This window comes from Oryzias latipes, chromosome 17 (assembly GCF_002234675.1).
Source record: "Oryzias latipes chromosome 17, ASM223467v1".
NCBI classification, from domain to species: Eukaryota; Metazoa; Chordata; class Actinopteri; order Beloniformes; family Adrianichthyidae; genus Oryzias; species Oryzias latipes.
The window spans coordinates 22,531,001-22,540,524 of NC_019875.2; positions in this window are offsets into that span (position 1 = coordinate 22,531,001).

The window sequence follows — 9,524 nt, forward strand, 5'->3', positions numbered from 1 at the left end:
TGCCTTCAGCCTGTGGAGAAAGAATCACATAGAAGAACAGTAAAAGCAGTGTGAGCAACTTGTGCTTTGACAAAAACAAATAAATAAGAAGTGATCAGTCAATGGCTCTCTGTGTCTCTTTTTTTTGGCCATGCTTTTATTTTGTTAGGTTCTGTTGCCATCTAGTGGTTGGTTAAACCACAACACATCAAAACTATATTTACCCTGACATCTTATAAAACGTGGATGATCTATTATTCTAAAATTATGTCAATTTCATCAAAAATGTTGGGAGGAGTTTTGTAAATACAGATAAATGTCCAATAAAAATAAATCATCAAAAGAATCGATATATTTGATCTAAACGGATATTAAACTTGGGTCAAAATTAAGATGCGTTTTCCAAATACTGATGTTATTTTACAGTAATGAAGTTCACATGAGGGAAAGCAATAATCTTTATTAACCATTGGCCACATGGTAGAGTGCCTGCCCTAAAACTGGAAGGTCGTGTGTTCAAATCCATGATTGAGTCATACCAAAGAGTCTAAAAATGGGGCTCAATGCCTCCCTGCTTGACACTCAGCATTAATGCGTTGGATTGGGGGCTTTAACCACCAAATGATTCCTGTTTGCAGCTTACTACTCCCCCATGGTATGGGTCAAATGAAGAGAAGAAATTTCACACCCACATCTGATACAACTAATGGGACTTTAACTTTCAAAGTGCAATTTCTTATGGTTTTGTTGCGAAATACCTTTTAAAATATATTTATTATATGACATTAAAATGTGTACCTAGTTGGTCAGCTGGGTTGATATTTGTCAAATCCAAAAGGTCTGATGATTTAAATAATATTTGTGTGATTTAAAATCATACCGACTTTCAGGTAGCTGTCACTCTGGCCCTGTTATCTGCTCTACTTTTAGTAAAACAAAGACAGTTTGAACACAAAATGCAACAGTGTAATTTTTTACGAGATTTTTTAAGTAGTCATTCAAATTAAGGAAGTCAAATCTAAATTTGTTACTCTAAACTAAATGGTAAACATTTTTTAAACTTTCATGAGAATATAAACCTAATGGTATGTGGTGGTACATAGTCTTTGTTGACCACAACTTCAGTGAGCAGAGCTCTGAAGACACTGTTATGTGTCTGAGGCACAATGACTAAGGTAATTGGCCTAAAGAGACATCAGGCACTAATTTATTTATAACAGTTGAGCATGAGCCTGTGTGGAAGTGTTTGTGATGATGACTAAAATCTAAACGCCATTTTTGCACATATATATAAACAGGTGAACAGGGAAACCTAAAAAAAAACAAGTAAAAAAAAAAAACAAGAGTTTGATCCATGCAGCATGATGGAGAAATCCATGCAGTTGTAAGTTTAGGTAGTTTCACTTCTTTATCAAAAGCAAAAGACAAAAGGCAACAGTTTCATGCCTGTTTTTTTAACAAAACAATTTCCTGACAAATGTAACATTTTACTTAGGACTGGGTATCACCAATAACTTCCAGAATCAATTCAATTCACCAGATCCTGGATAGAATCGAATCATGATTTTTAAAAAATTTGATTCAATATTGAATTTACACAGTTTACGCTTTTATACATATTTGTATATAATACATTAATAATCTATAAACGTTTTGAAGATATTCATATTTAGTCAGCAATGTATGTCTAGGTTGAGCACCAGCCTTCCTATGGGAGATTCCACTATACATTAGCAACAAGCTGTAGCGGACTTTGGCTTTACCACTTTGATGCATTAGGTGACTGGAAAAGCAAAGGTATAAAAGATTGATCTCTACTTTTTTGGATTGAATTATGATCTATCAAATCTAGCCACAGGGGTTGCAAGCCAGTTGCCTCTGTGCCGGTCCCAAGCCCGGATAAATAGAGAGGGTTGCGTCAGGAAGGGCATCCGGCGTAAAAATTGCCAAAATAACCATGCGAATCATCCACAACACTTTAGACATACCGGATCGGTCGAGGCCCGGGTTAACAACGACCGCCACCGATGCTGTTAACCTACAGGGTGTCGGTGGAAATTTGACTACTGTTGGTCGAAGAAAGAGGGGAGGCAGAAGGGCACGTGGCCAGAGAGAGAAGGGAAAAGGCAGGAACATAGGTTTGAGAATAGGGACTCTTAACGTTGGCACAATGACAGGGAAAGGCAGAGAGCTGGCAGACATGATGGAGAGAAGGAAGTTAGATGTACTGTGTGTGCAGGAGACAAGGTGGAAGGGCAGCAAGGCACGTAGTATTGGAGGAGGATACAAACTGTTCTATCATGGTGTTGATAGGAAGAGAAATGGGGTAGGTGTGATTCTGAAGGGGGAGTTTGTAAACAGTGTTCTAGAGGTGAAAAGAGTCTCAGACAGGATGATGAGCCTAAAGTTAGAAATTGAAGGGGTGATGGTGAATGTAGTCAGTGGGTATGCGCCACAGGTTGGCTGTGAGTTAGAAGTGAAGGAGAGATTCTGGAGTGAGTTGGATGAGGTCATAGAGAGTATCCCCAGAGGAGAGAGAGTTGTTATTGGAGCAGACTTTAATGGGCATGTTGGTGAGGGCAATAGAGGTGATGAGGAGGTGATGGGCAGGTTTGGTGTGAAGGAAAGGAATCTGGAGGGACAGATGGTGGTGGACTTTGCGAAGAGGATGGAAATGGCTGTAGTCAACACTTACTTCCAGAAGAGAGAGGAACATAGAGTGACATACAGAAGTGGAGGTAGGAGTACCCAGGTGGACTACATCCTATGTAGACGAGGTCATTTGAGAGAGGTTATTGACTGCAAAGTGGTGGTAGGAGAGAGTGTAGCCAGACAGCACCGCATGGTGGTGTGTAAGATGACTCTGGAGGCCAGGAAGAAGAAGAGAGGGAAAACAGAAAAGAAGACCAAGTGGTGGAAGCTACAGAATGAAGAAACTTGTGAGGAATTTAGGCAGAAGTTGAGACAGGTCCTGGGTGGTCAGGATGAGCTTCCAGATGACTGGGAAACTACAGCAGAGATTATCAGGGAAACAGGTAGGAAGGTGCTAGGTGTGTCATCTGGAAAGAGGAAAGACGGTAAAGAGACTTGGTGGTGGAATGAGGAAGTACAGGAATGCGTCCAGAGGAAGAGGTTGGCTAAAAGGAAGTGGGATGTAGAAAGGACTGAGGAAGGTAGACAGGAGTACAAGGAAGCGCAGCGTAGAGTGAAGAGAGAGGTGGCAAAGGCCAAACAGAAGGCTTACGATGAGCTATATGACAGGTTAGACACAAAGGAAGGAGAGAAGGACTTGTACAGGCTAGCCAGACAGAGAGACAGAGATGGGAAGGACGTGCAACAGATAAGGGTGATTAAGGACAGAGATGGAAAGGTGCTAACAACCCAGGAGAGTGTACAGAAAAGATGGAAGGAGTATTTTGAGGAGCTGATGAACGTGGAAAATGACAGGGAAAGAAGGGAGGAAGATGTGGTTGTTGTGGAGCAGGAAGTAGCAGAGATTGGAAAGGATGAGGTTAGGAAGGCTCTGAAAAGGATGAAGAGCGGAAAGGCCGTTGGTCCTGATGACGTACCTGTGGAGGTATGGAAGTGCCTAGGAGAGACAGCAGTGGAATTTCTAACAAGGTTGTTCAATAGGATTTTAGAGAGTGAGAAGATGCCTGAGGAATGGAGGAGAAGCGTTCTGGTTCCGATCTTTAAGAACAAGGGTGACACGCAGAACTGCAGCAACTATAGAGGAATAAAGTTGATGAGCCACACAATGAAGCTGTGGGAAAGAGTAGTGGAAGCCAGGCTTAGGAAGAAGGTGGAGATCTGTGAGCAGCAGTATGGTTTCATGCCCCGTAAGAGCACCACTGATGCCATTTTTGCTTTGAGAATGTTGATGGAAAAGTACAGAGAAGGTCAGAAGGAGCTGCATTGTGTGTTCGTAGATTTAGAGAAGGCGTATGACAGGGTGCCGAGGGAGGAGCTGTGGTACTGTATGAGGTCGTCTGGAGTGGCAGAGAAGTATGTCAGAGTAGTTCAGGACATGTATGAGAGAAGTATGACGGTGGTGAGATGTGCTGTAGGTCAGACAGAGGAGTTCAAGGTGGAGGTGGGACTACACCAAGGATCAGCTTTGAGTCCTTTTTTGTTTGCTATGCTGATGGACAGGCTGACAGACGAGGTAAGACAGGAATCTCCCTGGACAATGATGTTTGCGGATGACATTGTAATTTGCAGTGAGAGTAGAGAGCAGGTGGAGGAACAGCTAGAGAGGTGGAGGTTTGCTCTGGAAAGAAGAGGCATGAAGGTCAGTCGTAGTAAGACAGAATACATGTGTCTGAACGAGAGGGATCAAGGTAGAAGCGTTAGGTTACAGGGGGCTGAGGTGAAGAAGGTGCAGGAGTTTAAGTACTTGGGGTCAACAGTTCAGTGTGATGGGGAGTGTGGAAAAGAGGTGAAGAGGCGAGTGCAGGCAGGTTGGAGCGGGTGGAGGAAAGTGTCAGGAGTGTTGTGTGACAGAAGAGTGCCAGCAAGACTCAAAGGAAAGGTGTACAAGACAGTGGTGAGACCAGCTCTGCTCTATGGGTTAGAGACGGTAGCAGTGAGACAGAGACAAGAGGCTGAGATGGAGGTAGCGGAGATGAAGATGTTGAGGTTCTCCTTAGGAGTGACCAGGTTAGACAGGATAAGGAACGAGTACATCAGAGGGACGGCTCATGTTGCCTGTGTTAGCGACAAAGTCAGAGAAGCCAGACTGAGATGGTTTGGACATGTTCAGAGGAGGGACAGTGGATATATTGGTAGAAGGATGTTGGAGATGGAGCTGCCTGGCAGGAGGGCAAGAGGACGGCCAAAGAGGAGATATATGGATGTCTTAACAGAGGACATGAAGTTGGCTAATGTTAGGGTAGAAGATGTCCATGATAGAGTGAGGTGGAAAAGGATGATTCGCTGTGGCGACCCCTGATGGGAAAAGCCGAAAGAGAAAGAAGAATTATGATCTATCAAGCTTGGCTCAGTTCAGATGGGTTAATTGATTTTATCAGCGCAGCCCTAATTGTAATAGAAATTTAATTCTTACTATTCAGCATATGGACATATTTTTGTTATTTTTATTATTAATCTCGTTACATATTTCTGATAAAAGGATGAAAAGGTTGAAATATTTTTTGGAATTTTTATATAAAGTCCAAAAGAAGCCTTTGCTTTATTACTTTATTTACTGGATTGTGGATGAAATTGTTTTTTTCTTTGTTCTTGTGTCTTTGGCTGAAAAAGGTCAACTCAGTCATGGGATTCTGGTCCCAATTTTTTTTTAAATGTTTAAATAAAACTAAATAAATAAACTAAAGAAAATAAAAAAAGCTCATGTGAAAATAATTTGACAGTTTTAAAATATGTTTTTTATAGTAAATACAGTAAAAAAAACGGATGAAAATATATGGTCTAGTGCTATCCTTCTGTTTCTCCTAACTTTTTAAATATAATGAAAAAACATTAAATTTATAATTCAATGTTACCAGACGGCAGCATCAAAAATCAACTTTAGACACAGTTTGATTGTGATTCAGAGAGAAAAAAGAAAGGACACAGGATCCAGTTGGTAGTCACATCATGCTTTTATGACGAAAAAGGAATTCATTTACAAGACAGATAGTATATAAAACACTGAAATAAAAAAAAACAACTCTGAAGTGATTTATAGACATGTACATTATCATTATTATCATCGTTTCCTTTGAGATCAAGCAGCTATATGGGACTGAGCAAAACCTGGGTGATCCCTGGAGAAAAGAAACGGCAGTTAAATTCTATATCTCTATACCTACACTATTTACAGGTCAACAGTCATTTTCCTCTGCCAGACGTGATGTCTACAGATCTGATGACATGATATGGCTAATAGAACTAATATTTACATGTCTCTTTTCTTTACATCCAAGGATCAACACATTATGGCACAAAAAGCACATTATTTCATATCCAGCCAAAGGTTTTTAAGAAGCTGGGAATCAGTTTTTAAACAGTCTCATCCTGACATTGACTTTTAGTAGATTGGAGCATGCAGCACTCATTCCTAGGTTTCATATGTTGATCTAAGAGAGAAAAATTGTGCAAAAACATAAAATAAAAAGAAAGTCTTTTTACAAGATTGGTGCCTGATCTAGAATATTCTAAAAGTTTTCCATTTATCTTTTCATCTTCTTTTGAGTATCGTTGAGCTGTAAAACATACAGCAAAATACCTGTGAGAGCTTCCCATAAAGAGCGGAGGAGGCCAGAGAGCGTCAACATTGGCTCAGACCTGAAGAAAGCAGATTAAATCTGGCACCTTCTCGTTTTTAAAAGACAAAGTTGTCATTAAAGGTAAAATGGAAACCTAGGAATGAGTGCCACACAGGTCTGCTGGAGCCCTGAATGCCTCCTCCCTTCTCAAGATCAAGAATATTCAAGAAAAAAAAAAGAATCAATGAAACCATGCCATTGATAATTCTGCCCCTATAAAGCATTGATCAGTCCCACTACCTTGCTTGGAATATCAATCACTTATCAATCACTATATCTTACATCTGCTTGTGGATGGAGATGTGTAAAAATACAATCATCCGTTACTTATAGAAGATGCATGCTCCTTCGATAATCTGACCTGGATTAGATTAAAAAACAGTAATTGTACTCTATATCAACCTCTTCTGCGATCAGCATTAGCGGCACCCCTGGATCTCAGTGAGAGTGTGCACAACAGTTTGGCCACCCCAGCCAGTGTGTACAAAAGGCATGCATAGATTTCACCTGCTGAGACCACGAGGAACGTCGATCAACTTTTCCAATTTAGCAGATAGTGATGCTCAGAGAAAGAACTGAAGCGTTTTGGGTTCTATGAAGACAGATCCTCAGCAAACCGGCATCAGAACTGTTGCTTTTGGTCAGACTGAGGCCCAACCTGATGCACAGGAAACCAACCGACGCATAGAGGAGCTCACACTATGGCTATATGAGAACCAGACTTTTGAGGATAACAGTCAGTGTGCTTTTTCGAATCTTCGTCAGGGATGCTGGTTCATTTCTCTCCCATAAACAAGTGGCACATCATTCAGTTTCTCACAGTAACGCATCCTGACCACTTGAGGGCAGTGTTGTCACATAACAATTGCAGTCCTCCAGGTGTTAAGGAAAAAAACTGACCAGAATTTGAATTTTTTTTTTAGTAAAGCGCTGCAATGTGCTCATTTTACCTGAATGTCAGCCATCAGCCATCTGCATTTCCTTCTCATAATATGGCCAGAGGAAATTAGGAACACAGGTATTATTGCTGTCTGACACGTGCTAGTACAAGTACACTGAGACAAAAGAAATTGATTCTACCTCCACTCCTGTGTTTCTATGACATTTAGTTCCTAAAGACTGCTTATGGAAATGGAAATAATAATAACCCAATGAGCCAGATTCACATCTCCATCATCCTATTACACCTCGTTTGAGCTCTGATAATTCGCCTCAAACTTACGGTAATCCAATCAAAACAGCAGCTGCAGGATGTGGAGTGAGAGATTGATTTATTAAGATCTAATGAGAATCAGAACAGACAAAAAGCCAAAAGAATACAGTCTAAAGTGCAATACTAAAGCTTTCATAATGATATAAGTTTGGCTTTATGAAAACAAGACCTTTAGTTTTAAAATAGATCATGGTAGATTAGTAGAAGGTTTTAGGCTGGTGTCAATGGCCTGATCTGAGATTTTCCTATAAAAGGTGTCCTCAAAGTTGGGCTTTTTGCTTCCTTAAATGGGGCTTCTAGACAAGAGTACAGCAAGGACAAACCTGAAGAGAGAACAAGAGATGGCTCAGCCTATTTTTCAATGTCAGTTGAGGAGATGGATGTATCTGGCCTCCTCCAGGAGAAATGAACACAAGAGCGTCTCAGCCAAAGTGAGATTACTTCTTGAAAAACTACTCAAAATGTTTGTCCAATAATTAATATCAATTCAATTCTTAAACATACAGCCTTTAACGAAGAAACCGGGGATAAAAACCAAATAACTTTTCTTTTTAAATAGATTTAGCTTGATCCCATTCCAGCTTTCAAAGATGTTTGAGGCTTCAATGTTTCTTTCCATCATGATCAACAAAGACAGTTTTCAGAGAACATTTAGCGTACCGCAGTAGGCAGAAAGTGAGACAAGGCTTCAGCAACAACCCCGTTTCAACTTTAAGTGTGACAACATCATTATTAGAAAATACATACAATATAGTGCATGGGTTTTCACATCCAGAGAAAAAAAAAACCCAACACTGTGCAGAGTGGCAAAGTTCAAGACAGTTTTTTTTAAAGGAATGAAGAAGGTGTTAAATGGGAGGTTTTGTTTACTTGTTGATTTTTTCCTCTTTTTTTTTTGAATTTTTGAAGGGAACCTGGGTCACCCCTTTCTTCTTTTGTCACTACTTCGTGTTTGGTGGCATCACGAGGAGCAACGAATCACTACGTCACAGACTCACCGACCACACAGAACATGTGTCTACTACCACACAACCAGAATCCAGCCTAATACTGTGAACAAAGACAGAGAGGGCTGCTAAGGAGGCAGGCAAGAGAAAGGGAGGACAATGATAGAGAAGATTAGGAAACAAAATGAAACACACTCATCTATTCTCACATCTCTGAATGATGTTTACACAACAACACCATCAAAAATCACCACAGACATTCTCACTGTGTTCTAAACCTAGAGTTTCCACTGAAAAATACCAGGGGATGGAAGCACAGAAGGGATGCTGCGGGGACAAAAAAAGACATCCATGAAGGCCACTTCCTGTTCTCAACACCACAAGGCCAAAGTGCCCAAACTAGTAGACATCGGTAATGTAAGCATTCAAAACTAGGCCATTTTTTTCATCTCTATTCATTTAGTCTCATAAATAATTAACAGCTGCTCAGTTATTCATCCCAACACAGGAGCTGCTGTCCCATCATCCCTGACAAGGGACTGAGAGGAGTTAGCATTTTGGAAGAGTTTTTTCTCCACGTGTGGAGCAATTTGATCAAATTCTGGTTACAAACAGAAAGGATTAACCAACTTTTTTATTAAATTATACAGTTTACATACAGCTTTAAATGAATTGATTCAACTAATACCTTCCTTTTTCCCAATTTAAAATATTTTTTTTGCCAAATTATAATTTACAATTATAGCGTTTTGTAGTCAGCCTTTTCCATAAATGCCTGCACCTTGTAGGATTAATATTGAACATCCTTTTAAATTGGAGCTTCCCTGTTCGAGCCCCTCTAGCATTCTTTGGCAGTCACTCAGATCAGCTTACCAACTGCAGCTGCACACTCTTGAACTGTTGTTGACCTAAAACCAAAGGAAAGATCTGAGCGGTCCGAGCTTTTGCTCTGCCAGATACCAAAACTGTGGAATCAACAGAAAACATTTGCTTTCTTATATAGACTTACCGTACTTATATAGACTTTGACATAATTTGACGTTTAATTTCATCTAAATGTACAGTGTTTATTCCTTGAGAATTTTATCTGTTTATCTGTGCACTTTACTCAATAAT